General features: G+C 43.8%; 1 protein-coding gene across 6 annotated transcripts in view; it reads left to right on the forward strand.

Annotated features, from left to right (window-relative positions):
- Positions 1-17,583, forward strand: part of SGMS1 (sphingomyelin synthase 1) — a 287,672-nt gene that overhangs the window by 135,148 nt on the left and 134,941 nt on the right. For 5 of the 6 annotated variants that reach the window (XM_032595243.1, XM_032595241.1, XM_032595244.1 and 2 more), the window contains one exon: positions 5,835-5,979. The exons of the other annotated variant lie outside the window; for it this stretch is intronic. The gene's annotated coding sequence lies outside the window, so the exon portion shown is untranslated. The remainder of the gene's footprint in view (positions 1-5,834; positions 5,980-17,583) is intronic. 6 annotated transcript variants of the gene reach the window in all.

Below are 17,583 nucleotides of genomic sequence, written 5' to 3' on the forward strand. Positions count from 1 at the left end.
TATTTGGAATCCCTGTGTGTGATGCTGTAATTGGAAGGTTTACTCCAAGCTGTAAGTAACTGTTTGCCCAATGTTAGGACAGTTGCTGGTTCCGTTTTTTCTGTGTCGATGAACATCGGAGGTCTCCACTATGTAACAGTTTGTAGCTTTGCTCCGTTAAATACACTTTCCTTCTTTCTTCCTTCCTTCTACTCATTCATCCATTTTATTTATCTTGACGTAATTACATGCACATTGTTTACAATTAGAATAATAATCGTAACAGCCACCCCTCTTGTTCTTAGACTGTCATTATCCTTTGCCCCTGTTCAACTCCTTTACTCCTTATTCTCTCGTTTGCTATTTCTAAACAACACACTGTATGCTTGAAGTGCCATTTAGTGATTTCTTTTAAAATTTTAGACTTCTACAGATGGATATCCCGCTGAGGATTTACCTCTCGTGTGTAACCCTTTACCCTCGGTGCACACCTGCTCTTCCCGTCTCCGTTTTGTGGCTCTCGTCTCGTTACAGTGTGTGGATAAATAAATATTTAACGTTTACTTGATTATGACTGTATTTGCCTGTGACTGAGCTTTGTGATATTTATGTTGAAACGTCTCGGGCTGTTTCTGCTTCCCAGTTGGTTGTGCGTGAACAGTTTTATTTCTCTGGAAAATGTTTGACTCTTTTCTCTATCCCCCAAACTCTGAAATTTCCAACTGGGACATAGGTCGTAGGATCTTTTGATGTCAGCGGTCCTTTCAATCCTGAGGCTTATTTCCTTCAGTTTGAACAATTTTCTTGTACTATTTCTTGGATAATTCCCTTTCTACTCTTTCTTTCTTTCTTTCTTTTTTTTTTTTTTTCCTAGATATTTGGGCCCTGTGGTTTGATTCTCTTATTTTCTTATGTTTTTCTTTTCTTTTTTCCTTTTTTTTTTCCTGAACTATTTCCTGTCTCTTTGTGTTTCTGTTCTACTTTCTGAGAGATTTTCTTAGGGTTATTGGACTTTTAATTTCTGCCAGCATGTTTGTGATTCCACACTTGATTTTTATTGGTCTCTGAATATTTTATTTTAAAAAATAGAATGCTGTTCCTGTTTTATGGGACTAGGGACGGTTTGTCTGGGGAAAAGATCTGGGGTTCTAATTACCCCCCTCTTTCTTTCTTTCTTTCTTTCTTTCTTTCTTTCTTTCTTTCTTTCTTCTTTCTTCCTTCCTTCCTTCCTTCCTTCCTTCCTTCCTCTCTCCCTCCCTCCCTCCCTCCCTCCCTCCCTCCCTCCTTCTTGCTTGCTTAAAACAAAATTTATTTTACCTTTTAGTTCTGTAGGTGAGAAGTCTGATGGGTCTCACCGGGCCTCAGTTAAGGTGTCTACAGGCCTTCCTGGCGGCTCCAGAGGGGAATGTGCTCCTGAGCGTTTTCTCGCTTCTGGAGGCCCCCTTCCAGGTGGGGGCCTCTTTACAGGAGCAGTAGCAGGTCAAATACACCTCGTACGGCGTTACTCTGACCTCTTCTGCCTCCCTCTGTCACATTTTAGCACCCTTATCAGTACATTGGACCCACCTAGATCATCCAGGATTATGTCCCCCCACTTTTTTTATTATGGTAAAAAACACAAAGTTTGCTATATTAACCATTTTTAAGGACCTGGTACAACAGTGTTACCTACATTGACGTTGTTATGCAACAGCCCTCTAGAACTTTTTCATCTTGCAAAACTGAAACCTTGTACCCATTGGTACAGTTCCCCTTTTCTCCCTGCCCAGGCCTCAGGCGGCCGCTCGTCCTCTCCCTGTTTCTAAGAGTCTGATGGCTCCAGATGCCTCATGTGGGTGGAACCTTCCAGTATTTGTCTTTGAGTGACAGGCTTATCTTACTTAGCATGATGTCCTCAATTCCTTTCCTGTTATAACCTGTGACAGGATTGCTTCATTTTTTTAAGACTGAATAATACAGCATTCTATGGCTGTCACACTTTGTCTTTATCCATTCATCTGCTGATGGACATTTAGGTTGCCTCCACCTCTTGGCTGTTGTGAATAGTGCTATGGTGAACGTGGGCGTGCAAATACCTTTTTTAAAAAATTAATTTATTTTTTATTAAAATTTTTTTTTCCGATTTTTAATTCAACTGTAAATAGCACACAGCGTTACATTAGTTTCAGGTGTACAATGTGGTGAGTCAACATTTCTGTACGTTACTCAGTGCTCATCGTGATAGGTGTCCTCTTACTCCCCTTTGCCTGTTTCCCCCATCCCCCCCCACCTCCCCTCTGGTGACCATCAGTGTGTTCTCTGTAGTTAATGAAGAGTGTGTTTGTTCGTCTCTTTTTCTTTGTTCACTTGTTTAGTTTCTTAAATTCTACATATGAGTGACATCATATGGTATTTGTCTTTCTCTGACCGTTTCGCTTAGCATTATACTCTCCAGCTCCATCCGTGTTGTTGCAAATGGCAAGATTGCATTCTTTTTCACGGCTAAATAATATTCAATCACACACACACACACACACACACACACACCCCATATCTTCTTTATCCATTCATCCGTCAGTGGACACTTGGGCTGCTTCCATAGTTTGGCTCTTGTAAATAATGCTGCTGTAAACATAGCAGTGCATGTATCCTTTCCACCTAGTGTTTTTGTATTTGGGGGGCAGATACCCGGTAGTGCAATTACTGGATCATACGGTAGTTGTGTTTTTAATTTTTTGAGGAACTCCCGTACTCTTTCCACGGTGGCTGCGTCGGTTTGCACTCCCACCAACAGTGCACAGGGTTCCTTTCTCTGCACATCCTCGCCAACACCTGTTGTTTCTCGTGTTGTTGGTTTAGCCATTCTGACAGCCATCTGTGTGATGGTAGCTCAGGGGGTGTTCGTTTTCATCTCCCTGATGCTGAGCGATGCCGAGCATCCTTTTATACTCTTGTTCACCATCTCTGTATCTTTTCGGGAGAAATGTCTGTTCAAGTTCTTGGCCTGTTTTTTGTTTTTTTTTTAATTGGGTTATTTGTTTTGGGGGTTAACTTGTAGGAATTCTTAATATACTCTGTGTACTAACCCCATTATAGTATACGTAGTTTGAAAATAATTTTCTTCCTTTTCGTTGGCTGCCTTTTTCCTGATTGTTTCCTTTGCCAGGCAGCGTTTTTAGGTTTCACGTTGTCCCATTTGTCTATTTTTGCTTTTGTTGCCTGCACTTTTTGGTGTCCTACACAGTTAATCGTTGCCAAATCCAGTGTCCTGAAGCGTCCCCCCGGTGCTTTCTTCTAGGAGTTTTATTGTGTCGGGTCTTACGTGTAGGCCTTGAATCCATATTCATGGTGTCCGGCAAGGGTCTGACTACTCCTGATGCAGACTTCTCCCCTGCCCCTCATGTTAACCCCTTCCCCTCTCCTGCCCAGGAACCACCGCCCTCGTTCCTGAGCCTCTCGGGAGCGGTCAGCGGGCTTTTGTTTCCTGCCCGGGCAGTGAGCTTCCTGCTCCGCTCTGCTCAGCAGTCACATCTCTTGTCCGCTCCAATATTCTTTTCTGTTCTCGTTGTCCTTCGGGATTTTTCTCTTTTTTTTCTCTCGTTACTGTAATTTTAATGGGGATTTAGAGGGAAGCAGAGATAAACGGCCCTATTCCCTTGGCCATCTATCACTCCCCAAATCCAGATTGATTTTTAAAATGATATTTAAAAGACTTTTAAAAAATGTTATCTCATAAATGCTATTGTTAGGTTATACCTCCAAAAAAAAGAAAAAAAAAAGGTTCAATCTACTCTCCTTTGTTTCCTTTTTGTTAAAATGTCTAAGGCTAGCATTAATTGAAATAATCTTCCCAAACGTTTTTAAATTCAGAATAAACAGATTTTTGTTCATAACGTGAGGTCTCGAATGTAAGATGATACTATTTCCTGAGGTATAGTTTTCTTATGGGGCGAAAATCCTTGATTTATTCTTAGGTGTATACACCATATTGGTATGATCAGGAGACGATGTTCTTTAATGTAAATGTATTTTACTCAGATGCATCCATTGAACACCTGTAAGCCGAGGTAATGGCAACCCTAATTTTTATTTGTTTTTCTAGTTAGTTTGTGACAGCACCTTTCTTTGTGACCGTATACACGTTCCTCGACTTACAGGGGGGTTGCATCACGATAAACCCATTGTAAGTTGAAAATATCGTTAAGTCGAAAATGCATTTGATACGCCTAACATACTGAACATAGCTTCGTCCAGCCCGCCTTGAATGTGCTTATTTAAAACACTCGTGTGTGCCTACAACTGGGAAGAATCCTCTAGCACAAAGCCTATTTTATAAGAACGTGTTGAATAACTCGTGTAAGTTATTCAGTGTCGAACTGAAAATGAACAGCAGAAGGGTTGTGTGGGTACAGAATGGTTGTAAGTTCCCCTCGCAGCTTGTGGCTGCCTGGGCGCCGAGGCTCGATGCCACCTTGGCACCGGAAAGAGCATTCTACCGCACATCACTAGACCAGGCAGAGGGCAGAATTCAAAGTATGGTTTCTACTGAACGTGTATTGCTTTGGCACCACGGTAAAGTGAAAACACCGGAACTTAAGCCATCATAACCCAGCAGGCATCCGCATTTGGTTATTTACAGGTGTAGCACTATTTCTTACTATTTCGTGACGGGATAAAGAGAGGTTAGACTGGGCACCGCCTGCTGTGAGTAGGTTCTCAGGGCTGTTAAGAGTGGTTTCTTTTGTTCCAGCAACTGTTTGCTCACATAGTTAATTCTGTTGAGAAGTTCAAGATTTCAGCTACCCTGCTTGCTGCATGGTCCTAGGATTTTTATCCTCGGGTCCAGGGATGGGCTTCAAAAAGTTTAAGGTCTTTTTGAAAATTTGACTGGTATTAGAATAGGCTTCGCTTTCATTAGCTGGTCAGTGATGCAGGGCTCATGTGATCCTGCAAAGGGTTGAGGACCCATTTTTAATAGATTGTTTTAGAGAGAAAAAAATAGAATGCCACTGATTAAATTAAATACGATTACAATAAGATGATGTGTTGCTAACTGCCATTGGATTGCACATCCTTTCACGGGGAAGTGCAAATGGCTGTAAATGAGGGACCGAATGAAGAATGCTCTTTGTCCTTTGTCAGATGCAAAACATCTCCAGCTTCCTGGTTATGCAAAAGCCCCGCTACACATGTGTAACCAGAAGAGGGGGCATTTATGAGAGTCATGTTTTGGCCTCAGAGCAATGAGCCCCCTTTTAATCTACCTGTAGAGGGTAACTTAGTAGTTACCCTTTGTTTTCATCCCGAAGCTGCTACAGTTAATTTGTGAAAATCAGTTATTTGTTGACAATTAAAGAATGTAGATAAATATATAAAAGGAGAGATGCGTGTATGACACAAAGAGTTGCAGAGTTTAGTTTTCAATTAAGAAAAGATGGTTGGGGGGGAGTGTGGCGCCTGAGTGGCTCAGTTGGTTAAGCGTCTGACTCTTGATTTCGGCTCGGGTCATGATCTCGTGGTTCGTGAGTTCGAGCCCCACATCAGGCTCTGCACTGACAGCACAGAGCCTGCTTGGGATCCACTCTCTCCCTCTCTCTCTGCCCCTCTCCCCCAAATAAATAAATAAACTAAAAAAAACCAAAAGATGGGATTTAATATAATATATATTCATGGCACACACAAAAAAGCTTTAAAAAAAGAGAAAGAAGAGGGTAGGAGTTTAGGGAAGGTCAGTTGTGAATTTTTTGTTTCCGATCTAATACTTTAATGTTTTTACTGACAGTGACGTAAACTGGATTTGTAAGGTGTCTTTCAGCTCGAGAGTCTTATGGTTCCATTTTCAAAGTGGTTAAGCTTAAGTTGCTCCTTGATTCTAGGTACATCACTGAGATTTTGGGGGTTGCACGAAAGCGTCTGGTTGGGTGAGTTCTGAAAGAAGAGACAAGGCCCTGCCCGAGGAAGCCTACCCGAGAGTAACTGCAAAGCAGCCTGTCAGTAGCTGCAGAACAGCAGCAGTTGGAGGTACGTCACAGCCAGAGTTGGGGTCCGGCCTGCTGTGCTTGGTCTCTGGAAGGGAGGCTGTTCTTAGGGCAGGGCCTCACTCACCTCTGGCCTCAAATGCAACTTGACTGAGTAGGGGCATGTTGCTCTGATCTCCTCCTTGAGCAGCTCTGACTGGGGCCCTTCCTGTTGCCCAAAGAACAAGAAAGACCATAAAGGCAACATGCAACTCCGGGCAGATGGAAGTGATAACACATTTCTGGCCAGAGACCTCCCTGCCTTTTATTGTGGGAATGCGGAAGCCAGTTTCAAAGCTCAGTGTCCTTTGGACCAGCTCTTCCTTACTGGCTTTACTCTTACCCTGAAGGACATCAAGGCTGTATCTGATTGGGTAGTGGCTGCATCAAGTTGACTGATGCCCTGTTGGTCATGAACTTTGACCTGCTTTGACACCCTCCTCCCCACAGTTATGTTGTGAAGTGGTTACCTTATTTCCTTGCTTGTTGCCTTTAATTCTTATCTCTTCAGTAATGTTTATAGTCAAGGTCGGGGTCACCCATTATTTCATATCCTGTGACCTTCAGTGGCTGTGTGGCTTTTGACGCACTCGCTCTTTTATTGTGGAATAGCCCAAGTCACGTCATGTGTCACTTTGATCCTTCAGGGATCTTTGTTTTTGTTTTTATTTTCGGTAGTGGAAATATTTTGTTTTTATTTTGGGTACTGTCAGCGCAAAGCCCACCGTGGGGCTCGATCTCACAAACTGTGAGACGGTGACCTGAGCCAAGATTGAGAGGCGAATGCTCAGCCGGCTGAGCCACCCCAGCAACCCTTGGTTTTCTTTTAATCTACCAACGTAGAACACAGTAGACGTGCCTGGGCCAGGTATTTTACATCTTTGGTCCTCACACTGTCCTGGGAATATTAAACAAGTCCCATTTCCCAGATGAGGATACGGAGGTTCCAAGTGGTTCAGTAACTGGCCGGCTGTTTCCCACCGCGTACCTGGCAGAAACCGCATTTGGCAGTAGGTCTGTCTGTCTGTCTGTTACTCCACGACGCGGAGACAGTGTACCATGCCATCCCCCTTCTTTTTTTTTTTTTTTTTTTTAATTTTTTTTTTTTTTTTAGCGTTTATTTATTTTTGAGACAGAGAGAGACAAAGCATGAACAGGGGAGGGTCAGAGAGAGGGAGACACAGAATCCGAAACAGGCTCCAGGCTCTGAGCTGTCAGCACAGAGCCCGACACGGGGCTCGAACTCACGGACCGCGAGATCATGACCTGGGCCGAAGTCGGCCACTCAACCGACTGAGCCACCCAGGCGCCCCGCCATCCCCCTTCTTGAGGCAGGATTTGACAAATAGCCCGATGCTTGTGGAAATCGTCCGCTCTCCTTTGTCCACCATCGTTTGCCACTTGTTCCCAACGCATGGCACGCTTACTTGGTTTATGGTTATGTTTGCGACATGTAAGGAGCAGAGTGAGGTTTAACGTTTTTCAACGGTTACTGTTTCTTAATTTTTTTGAGGATGTATTCCTGGTATGAGACGTTATTAAACATGTCCCTTTCGAAACATAGGCTCTCACGCCTTCACAGGTCAGTTCAGAGTTGACCGTGAGGCCAGTAGAGGAGGTGGGAGTGGACTTTCATCGTCCTGACGCAGCCCTGTTGTGTCTGTGGCATCGTGTCACCGTCACCTGGACCCTTCCGGTACACAGTTAGGGAAGATGACACAGGAGAGAGATGCTGTTCTGCCAGAAGTCCTGGCTTGTAGTTCACAGAGGCTGTTCTGCAACCCAAATCCTTTGAAATGTAGACCGTCTGTTCAGGTGCTCAGTGTTGGCCGAGTGGTCACATCAGTGTGTACAGCTGGGACGTTGTCCTGAAGGATGTGAGTCTTAAGTTTGAGTCTGTTTAAGAATAAATGGAATCTACGTGGGTTTTTTTTTTTTTTTTTTTTTCAATAGTGGGCTACATGATTTGAAAATCTGTGTATTTGGGCTTCTGAAGTATTTTTAATTTGATTAGTAGATGCTGTATAGACCCATAAATGTTTTATTTTATTTTATTTTTTTTATTTATTTTGAGAGAGTGCGTGCACGTGAGCGGGGAAGGGGCAGAGAGAGAGAGAATCCCAGGCAGGCTCCACAGTGTGTTGGAACCCGACGCAGGGCTTGAACCCATGAACCATGAGACCGTGACCTGGGCTGACACTTCACCGACTGAGCTACCCAGGCGCCCCCGACCCATACTTAAAATCTTCACTAAAAGCCTGGGAGGTGGCTGGGAGGTGGGTGTGGTCTACCTTCTTTGAGAGGCGAACCAGCCCAGGCAGTGACCTTGTGAAACCTACCCGCCCTTCCCATCAGAGACTGGTGGAGCCCTTACTCCCAACTCCATACAGGTCTGATTTCACAGACTGTGATTTTGACAATTACCCATCCTGGCTGATTACACACAATGGTGATGTTTAGACTGCGGATGCGTCCAGGAACTTCTTTATGCTTTGCATCAAAGGCAGTCTTCTAACAAACAGTTAAATAAGCCTCATCGCCACAGTGGCAAAGCCTTCTCGATGGGGCTGGTGCGTCCCTGGTGAGACTGGGTCGTGTGGTTTTCCGGGACCGCCTGGCCCTCGAGAATTGGGCGCATGTGTCACACGTGCTCTGGCCGCACGTGTTTCCCACAGGCCTTCTGTGCTGTGGTGGCAACAGGTTCCTCTCCCCTGCGCAGCTGCTTCCGAAGTACTTGGGCCACACAAGCACACAGGTAAGGGCCATGTTTTATAGGAATCTCAAAACCTACAAAATATGCACACCTCGAAATTTCAGGTATGCGGTGTCAGTGTCACTATAAGTGAAATTCCTTTTTGTTTCTAAATGTATTTTCCCCCTGGTACTACATCGATAAGCTCAAATAACAAAATTCAAACCACCACGCAGAGGTAGGCACCAAGAGATAAAATTTCGATGCTTCCAGATTTTAGTCCTAGGAGTGAGTAGATTTATTAAAAAGAACAGAATTAGAACGATAGTGTTCTGGACCCATTTTTATTTATGGCTTCAGTGTTTTCCCCATGGTTTAAAATTTTCTTTTGCAACATGCTTAAAAGGGGCTGAAGGGGCGCCTGGGTGGCGCAGTCGGTTAAGCGTCCGACTTCAGCCAGGTCACGATCTCGCGGTCCGTGAGTTCGAGCCCCGCGTCGGGCTCTGGGCTGATGGCTCAGAGCCTGGAGCCTGTTTCCGATTCTGTGTCTCCCTCTCTCTCTGCCCCTCCCCCATTCATGCTCTGTCTCTCTCTGTCCCAAAAATAAATAAATGTTGAAAAAAAAAATTAAAAAAAAAAAAAAGGGGGCTGAAAAGTGTTCTGTGTGGGTAATACCAGAAGTGATCCCATCCTGTTACTTGATAGACCTAATCCTTTTTCAGTTCAGTTAGTACCTCTCCAAATCAGGCCACGGTGATGGGAGAGTATTAAAATAAACATAATTGCCAAAAGCTTTCCTGCGTCCTGTAAAATAACTAATGATGGTTAAGTCTAGGGGATGAGGGGCGCCTGGGTGGCTCAGTCGGTTGAGCGTCCAGCTTCAGCTGAGGGTCATGATCTCGCAGTTCGTGGGTTCAAGCCCCACATCGGGCTCTGTGCTGACAGCTCGGTGCCTGGGGCCTGCTTCGGATTCCGTGTCTTCCTCTTTCTCTCTGTCCCGCCCCTCTCTCAAGCTCTGTCTCTCTTTTCTCTGAAAAATAAATAAACATTAAAAAAAAAAAAAAGGACTCGGGGATGAGAAGACCCAGATGACATCTGCTGCCACATTGTGCAATGAACACAACTTGTAGATTTCCCAGTACAAATGCCATGCATGAAGGGAACACTGGGAATTCTCTTCTGACCCGGACGCTTTGCAGCCTACTTTTTTTGTGCACTGAGGTGATCCACCTTTGACAAGTAACTGGTTTTTCCGTACTTACACGAAACTGTTCAACTTCTGATTTGCAGATATCTCGCCCTACCAGTTGCTTACTTTATTTGATGCTTCGTGCACTAATTGAGCACATCCCCCCTCTGTTTTGGGCTCTTTCACATATGTTACACCCTAGGGCAGACAGCTGCACTGACCTGAGGAAGCCGCAGGCATCCTCAGTGATGCTGCTTTTCCAGTTTCCTGGAGAGACATTCACAGTGCGGTCCTGGCATGGCTTGTGAACCGGAGTTCTGTGTTCTGTGGGGAACGGGAGTCCTCCAGCTGGGATGGGTGACCGTGTAATGGAAGTACTCTGCCAGGAACAGGCTTCTGGGAAGCGGGGACCATAATGTACTGTTCCTTATGGTTCTCGTATAGACATCGTTCCGAGATTATCACCATCGCCATCATCGTCTCAACCAGGCCAGTGCTTTCCAGACATGGTTCCTTACTGCCCTTGGGATTCCGGTGTGCCTGGGGGCGGGGGTAGGGCTGCGGGAGGACAGGGCCTTCGACCTCCTGATTGTCCCATCAACCAACAGCTCGGCTTCCGTATGTTTCATACCTGAACCTCCACAAGGTTTTGTTTAGAGAAAGGATTCTGCTGCTCAAGGAAGTAAAGACTGAGGGTCACTGTGGCCTATAGAACTTATGAGAGGTTGGAAAATAGAAGGAAAATCGATGTTCACATAGTGAATCGATGTTCACGTTTCCCTTGTAGTGACACTGTGCTTCTTGGGTTTGGTACTTAACATAATCCCTCCAGTGGGAATTCCCATAGACCGAGCTAGTGGTTTCTGTAGACGTGTCTCAGAGGAAGTTCTAAGGTCAGCAGAGATGAAGGGGTAGTAGTCTTACAAGCACTGGCAGTAGAATGAATCTTTAGCGATGGGTTCAGCAGATCGTGGTAATTGTAACTTCTTAGGGGCGTAGGAGACTGCTTTCTCTGGGAGGGTCGATATGAATAGTAGGAAGATGTCCTTGCCGTCAGTGATGTGGTGCATGACATTGAGGCTGACAGTTTGTGAAATCTTCATGACTCTTTCTAGATTCTTTTAAAACATTTGGGTGGACTGTCCTAAATTGAAGATTGATATCGATGAGTCCCAGAACTGACCACTCCTGAATCAGTAACTTTAGCTGCGTTGGGGCCACAGCTCACTTGACTAAGTCAGGAACTTCCCTAAAGACTTTTGTAACCAGGGGACAATGAGGACCTAAGGAATATACGGTGTCTAATTCACAGTTGGCGCTCAGAATCCTTAGCCAATGGTTAAAAATATTAACTGATTACAGGATGGTTGAGGCAGGAATGTCCATATGTGAAGATCTTCACCTGAATACGTATTTGGTTATTCAGATGATGAGATTAGTTTTGTGAAAACTGGAGAGAAAATTCTTGCTTATCTCTATCAAAAAAGGGGTAAGTTATGCCCAATTTGCAAATGTAACAGGTGCATTAGAGTCGAATCGGGTCTGAGCTATCTACATACTTACTACCACAGCTTCTGGGCTATTTCCTGCCATGATGTAGGGATTTGTTTTCTGTGTACTGTACAAGCCACTGCATGTGAATGAGTGGTACCCCCGGACTTGTGCAGAACTACAGCCCTGCGTATATCCATCCATCCACCCACCCATCATCCATCCATCCATCCACCCATCATCCATCCATCCATCCACCGACCCACCCACCCACCATAGCCATCCATCCATCCACCTACCCATCGTCCGTCCATCCATCCATCCATCCATCCACCCATCCACCCACCCACCCACCATAGCCATCCATTATCTACCCACCCACCCACCCACCCTCCATCCATCCATCCATCCACCCACCCACCCACCCACCATAGCCATCCATCCATCCACCTACCCATCATCCATCCATCCATCCATCCATCCACCCATCCACCCATCCACCTACCCAGCAAAGCCATCCATTATCTACCCACCCACCCACCCTCCATCCATCCATCTACCCACCCACTCACCCTCCACCCATCCATTCATCCATCCATCCATCCATCCATCCATCCATCCATCCAATAGCTGTTAAGCATCTCTGCTTTGTATCACACACTTCCAGGTACAAGCCTACAGTGGTGAGTAGTGCAAACAAGATCCCTTTTCTCGTGGAGTGTATAATCTAGTGGGAGCGGGTCAGGGTGATTCAGGGAGACAAATGATACAGAGATAGATAAATAAGACTATTTCTGACACGGAAAAGTGCTGCGAGGAAAATAAAATAGGGTAACAGAATTTTGGTGTAGGATAGACTGTTGTGAATTGGATCTAAAATGTACGACTTGTGTCTTGTTGGCTATTTACTTCTTGTACTACCCGTATTTTTATTTTCACCGACTGTCTTCAGTAATCATGAGAGGACATGAGATCCCTCTGTGTTTTTTTTGTGGGAACTAAGCTGTTTCTCAAGGGGCCAGCATTCAGTGGTGGAAACTGAGGTAACTTGGTTGTTAAAGTAGTTTGTGGAACTAGAACTAAAATGCTTAGTTGCTGACCCATAACATATAAAAAGAAATTTCAGATCCATCCCGGGAAGAAGTGTAATCTACTGCTCACAAGGGGGAAGATAGAGAGTTGGACTGATTCTCTCTTTAAGCGGCTTCTTGCTGCCCGTGTTCAGTGGGTCACTGAATCTCACTGGTTTGTTTCCTTTGCACTGTCCCTCTCCTTGCCTGCCTTATTTTGTCTCTTTTCATCAGCTTGTCCCCACTCTGGTAAGGTCCTTGTTCCTGTAGGCTGGTCTTCTTAAATGGCCTTCCCCTGGGTGTCTCTGCCTCTGGTCCAGCTGACAGTTTAGTTTTTCTGATGCTGCATTCATAATTCTGTTCCTGTCTTTAGAGCCTTTAGGGATGACTGTCCCCTTGTTTTGTGATAAAAGCCAGACTCACTGGCTTGGCACTGGAGGCCCTCAGTGATCTGGCTCCAGTCCATCTTTCCAGCCTCATTCCTGCTCTTGCCCAATGCAGACCTTTGGTTCCACCCAGATGTTCTGCCCCCTTTGTGCCTTCGCTCAAGCTGCTCTGTGAGACTCATTCCTTTCATTTTGTGCCTGCTTGACTCCCATGTGCTGTTCTACATCCAATTCAAATAGATCAGCTCTCTCTCTTTCGGGCCACTTTAAAGATTCTGTTTTGTCTTTGGTAGTCCTGGTTTGCTTACGTCCAAGTGGGGAGTTCTCTCTCCTTTCCTTTTCCTGATTATGATTTTTTTAGATTTTTCTGAATCTGAAGATTGAAGTTAGGAGAATTTTACCATTATTTATCAGAATAATGCCTCCTCCTCATTTTTTCCAAGAAATTCCACGAGACACACTACACAATCTCACTTCCTGGTCTGTGTCCCTTTTTTGTATTCTTGTTATCTTTGTCCTTGTGTGTCCATTTCTGGACTGTTTCTTGGCATTTTTGTCTTTTGGTTCACCAATTTTTTTCCCCAGTTTATTTTTAATCTGTTCAGATCGTTCTTTGTAAGAAAGGGATTTTTATACTTCCAAATTTTATTTTATTTTAGTTTTTTTAGTTTTTTTCTATCTCACTGCTTTATCTCCAGAGCCTAGAGAAAGGTGCAACGTCTAGTAACATAGGTGCTCAGTAAATATATGTGTTTTTTTTTTTATTTTTAACTGTTATTTTTGGTCCTCTCGTAAGTTAACTTGGTAATATTTTTTTATTAAAAAAATTTTTTTTACTGTTTATTTTTTGAGAGAGAGAGAGAAAGAAAGACAGAGCATGAGTAGGGGAGGGGGGGGGCAGAGAGAGAGGGAGACACAGAATCCGAAGCAGGCTCCAGGCTCTGAGCTGTCAGCACAGAGCCTGATGCGGGGCTTGAAGTCATGAACCATAAGATCATGACCTGAGCCGAAGTCGGATGCTTAACCGAATGACCCACCCAGGTGCCCCCAACTTGGTAATATTTTTTAAATAAAATTATACTCTTTTTCAAACTTCTCTCATTTATTGAGATATATTAAATATGTTTATTTTATGTCGGCTTCCAGTATTTGAATTTCCAGTATATGAAGTCTTTTCAGATGGGATTCATTCGCCTGTGTCCATTGGCACTCACTCATGGTGACTTACTTCCTTGTGTGCTTGTGCCCTATTGACTGTGAGCTCATGTTCATTGGAAGTTTTATCTGTGCAAGTTCTTTAAGACCTAGATCCAAGTATTTATACTTGTTTCTGCCGGGTACCCGTAGACATGTCAATTACATTCCCTGCTCGACGTTTTTTGAATTTGGAACTCAAAACAACAGAGTACTACTTGTTGGTTATGAATTCTCAAGTGGGATTTTCCACCTCACCTCACCCCTGTCCCCAAATGTACTCGCTTTAAAAAGAAGTCACCCGTGGGACTCCTGGTGGCTCAGTCGGTTAAGCATCTGACTTCAGCTCAGGTCATGATGTTGCGGTTCACGGGTTCGAGCCCCACATTGGGCTCTGTGCTGACAGCTTGGAGCCTGGAGCCTGCTTAGGATTCTGTGTCTCCCTCTCTCCCTGCCCCTCCCCTGCTCATACTCTCTTTCTCTCTCTCAAAAATAAATAGACGTAAAAAGAATTAAAAAAAAAAAAAAAAAAAAAGAAGTGACCTGTATCCTGAGGGCATAGTTCTGTGAGGCCCAGTGCGATGCAGGAATCTGTTCAACTCCCCCTGAGCTGTCCTGGGGTCTGTCTCCTCCCCTGTTCCATGTAGTGATTAAAATGGAGGGTCAGGGTGACCGAGGTTCTTGTCTTGGTACTTTCCCATTTCCCAGATTCCCCACTTTTACTATCTCTTACTTGACTGTCATCTCACCGGTGCATTTAAAAAGATGTTGTATTTTCTTCTTCTTCTTTAGTTATTTTTGTCTCGATGAGGGGGGTAGTTTAAGGTATCTGTTGTGTCATTCTGCGGAAAGGAAAGATCTGTTTTTGTTGCTTTGGTTTTAGTAAGTGCCTTTAATAGATAAAGTGGAAAGACATTTAGGGCAGAGCTCAAAGAATTATTAAAAATTGAGGTATAATCCCAGTTCCTCCTTTAGAGGGTCTGCCATACACTGTTGGATTAGGTCAGCAGTGAGGTGGAAAGTAATACCTTGTAATATGCTTCTGAGTTCCATAGACCTTGATGTCTCTGAGACATTACTTATTGAAATGAAGATTCATTTTTGTTCGAGTTGGTTAATTGTCTAATGTTTTACTATGTAATATAATTTTACCTTTTTAAAAAAAGTTTATTTATTTTGAGAGAGAAAGAGAGCGAGTGAAGGAGGGGCAGAGAGAGAGAGAGGGAGAGAGAGAATCCCAAGCAGACTTCTCTGCAGTGTCAGCACAGAGCCTGACGCAGGGCTCAAAACTCGCGAACCTGAGCTGAAACCAAGACTTGGATGCTTAACCAGCTAAGCCACCCAGGCCCCCCTAATTTTACCTTTCTGAGTGAGCTGTGATTCCTGAGTAACTCCTCTAATAGAGGGGGGCGTTATTTGTTATATTTTTGTTACGTGCTGTCTGCCAAGGGTCCACATTCTGGCGTCCTGAGAGCCTCTGACGTACCTTGGTCTGTTTACTCAGTGTTAACACTTCATTCAATTCTAATTCAGAATATTATTCGTAAGTGAAAATAGTTGGAAGTAGTAGACTGTGCCGGTGATATAAACAAGAAACCAGTCAAGAAGAAATTGTGAATGTTACAGGTTTTTTTTTTAACGTTTATTTATTATTGAGAGGCAGAGAGACACAGAGCATGAGCAGGGGAGGGGCCGAGAGATGGAGAGACACAGAATCTGAATCGGGCTCCAGGCTCTGAGCTGTCAGCACAGAGCCCGACGCGGAGCCCGAACTCACAAACTGCGAGATCATGACCTGAGCCGAAGTCGGACGCTCCACCGACTGAGCCAGCCAGGCGCCCCAAATGTTATGGTTTTATATGCACAGTATGTAGACCTGCAGAGTCAGTTTTATGATTTGAAAATCCAGTCGGCTCTCTACTCTGGGAGTTCCCCGAAACAGAGGTGTGGCAGCAAGAAGCATCACCATCTGACAGAGATATGTAACATGTGCTCCCGACCCTGCGTGGACCACACACTCTGTTGTGAACTGTCATTTTCTCTTTTTGAGAATCCCATCTTAGGTTAGTTTTGCTGAAAGGGACCTGCTCTCTGGGTTACTGACCTCCCGTGTGTGGCCTCGGTCTGCCTTGCCCACGTTCGATAACAGTGTCCCGGAATCACCAATGTATCTGGCATGACTTAAGCCAATGAATAATTTTTTACACGTGCGTTATGGTGCTAAGCAAATGTTGAGTGGAAAAAAAGTTGATTTAAATTGGTAGAAAGCTCAAGTGCTGATGACAGAGCAGGGATAACGGTTGCCCGGTACAGCTCTGTATTTTGAAACCTTGAAAATTAGTCGTGTGCTTTACATATTTGCCACGAAAAGAAGCAGAAATGTGATATGGTGAGCATGCCAGCTGCATTAATAGCCTGTTTTGTCAGCCATAGACTTTTATGTAAGACCATATGATGGTTATACATTTTAAAATTGTTATTTCAAGGGCTTAGAGGAATTAATCTTTGTTACGGGTTTGTTTGTTTTTTTGAGTAACTGATTAGGAATTTTAATTTTACAAAACATGTTCACATAACGGATCTTCACACTGAGTCACAAAGAAATGGCTGTTTGTTTGTAAAATACTGTCGTGTTTACTCTGAATCGGCATTGGTGGAAATAGTTTCGAAGGTGGAAAATGGTTTGCGACTCACGTCATAAATATTTTTAAGCTGTTGAATTATCTAAACAGAGCATTCACTATTTATGTTTTGCTCAAAATTTGGTTGCACAGACTTTTCTCAGAGTTTTCCTGTTCTTCTCTGTTGTATTTTTCATGCAGCGAATGCGTTTCTGAAAATTGTATCCGCGATATTTTAATTTTTGTTTATGTTTTATTGTTTCTATTTATTATTTATTTAGCAGAGGAGAGAGACAGAGAAGGGGAGAGAAAGAGAAAGGGAGAGAGAGAAAGAGAAAGATCTCCAGCAGGCTCCACGCTCCGCACGGAGCCCAACATGGGGCTCGATCCCATGACCCTGGGATCGCGATCTGGAGCTGCAGTTGAGAGTGGGACGCTCAACTGACTGAGCCACTGAGGCGCCCCTTAATGATATTTTTTGTACAATAAATTAATTTAGGTTGACAAGGAAAGTTCATAAATTTAAAGGGACTTCTTAAGAAATCCTTTAGTAAAATGAAGAAAGCTTTTTTGATATGGAGAAGTCTTTTCTCTTTTTATGCAGGGGTTTTTAATCTTGGACCGTTCCTTTGATAATTTATTTATATCACCTGCAGAGATGTGTTGGCTGTCTTTGTTTTGACTGTATATATTTATTTCTCCCTGTATTGATTTAGGAACGAAACCATAGTGGAAGCAAAAATTAACATAAGAAATAGCTCATTTGCAGAATCTTTTTCTTCTAAAATGTTTGGTGGAAAAGTGTTTAATCATTACTGCATTCACTTACAAACTCCCACACCGCCAGAAAAGCCACCTTTAAGAAAAATATTTGAAGGCATGATTATTGTCCTGACGTTATCACATTCCATTGTTTTTCTCTTCTGTCAAAATGAGTGAATCGAAACGGAATAAAACTGAGTGAT

The sequence above is a fragment of the Lynx canadensis genome, chromosome D2 (genome assembly GCF_007474595.2).
Source record: "Lynx canadensis isolate LIC74 chromosome D2, mLynCan4.pri.v2, whole genome shotgun sequence".
Taxonomy (NCBI): Eukaryota; Metazoa; Chordata; class Mammalia; order Carnivora; family Felidae; genus Lynx; species Lynx canadensis.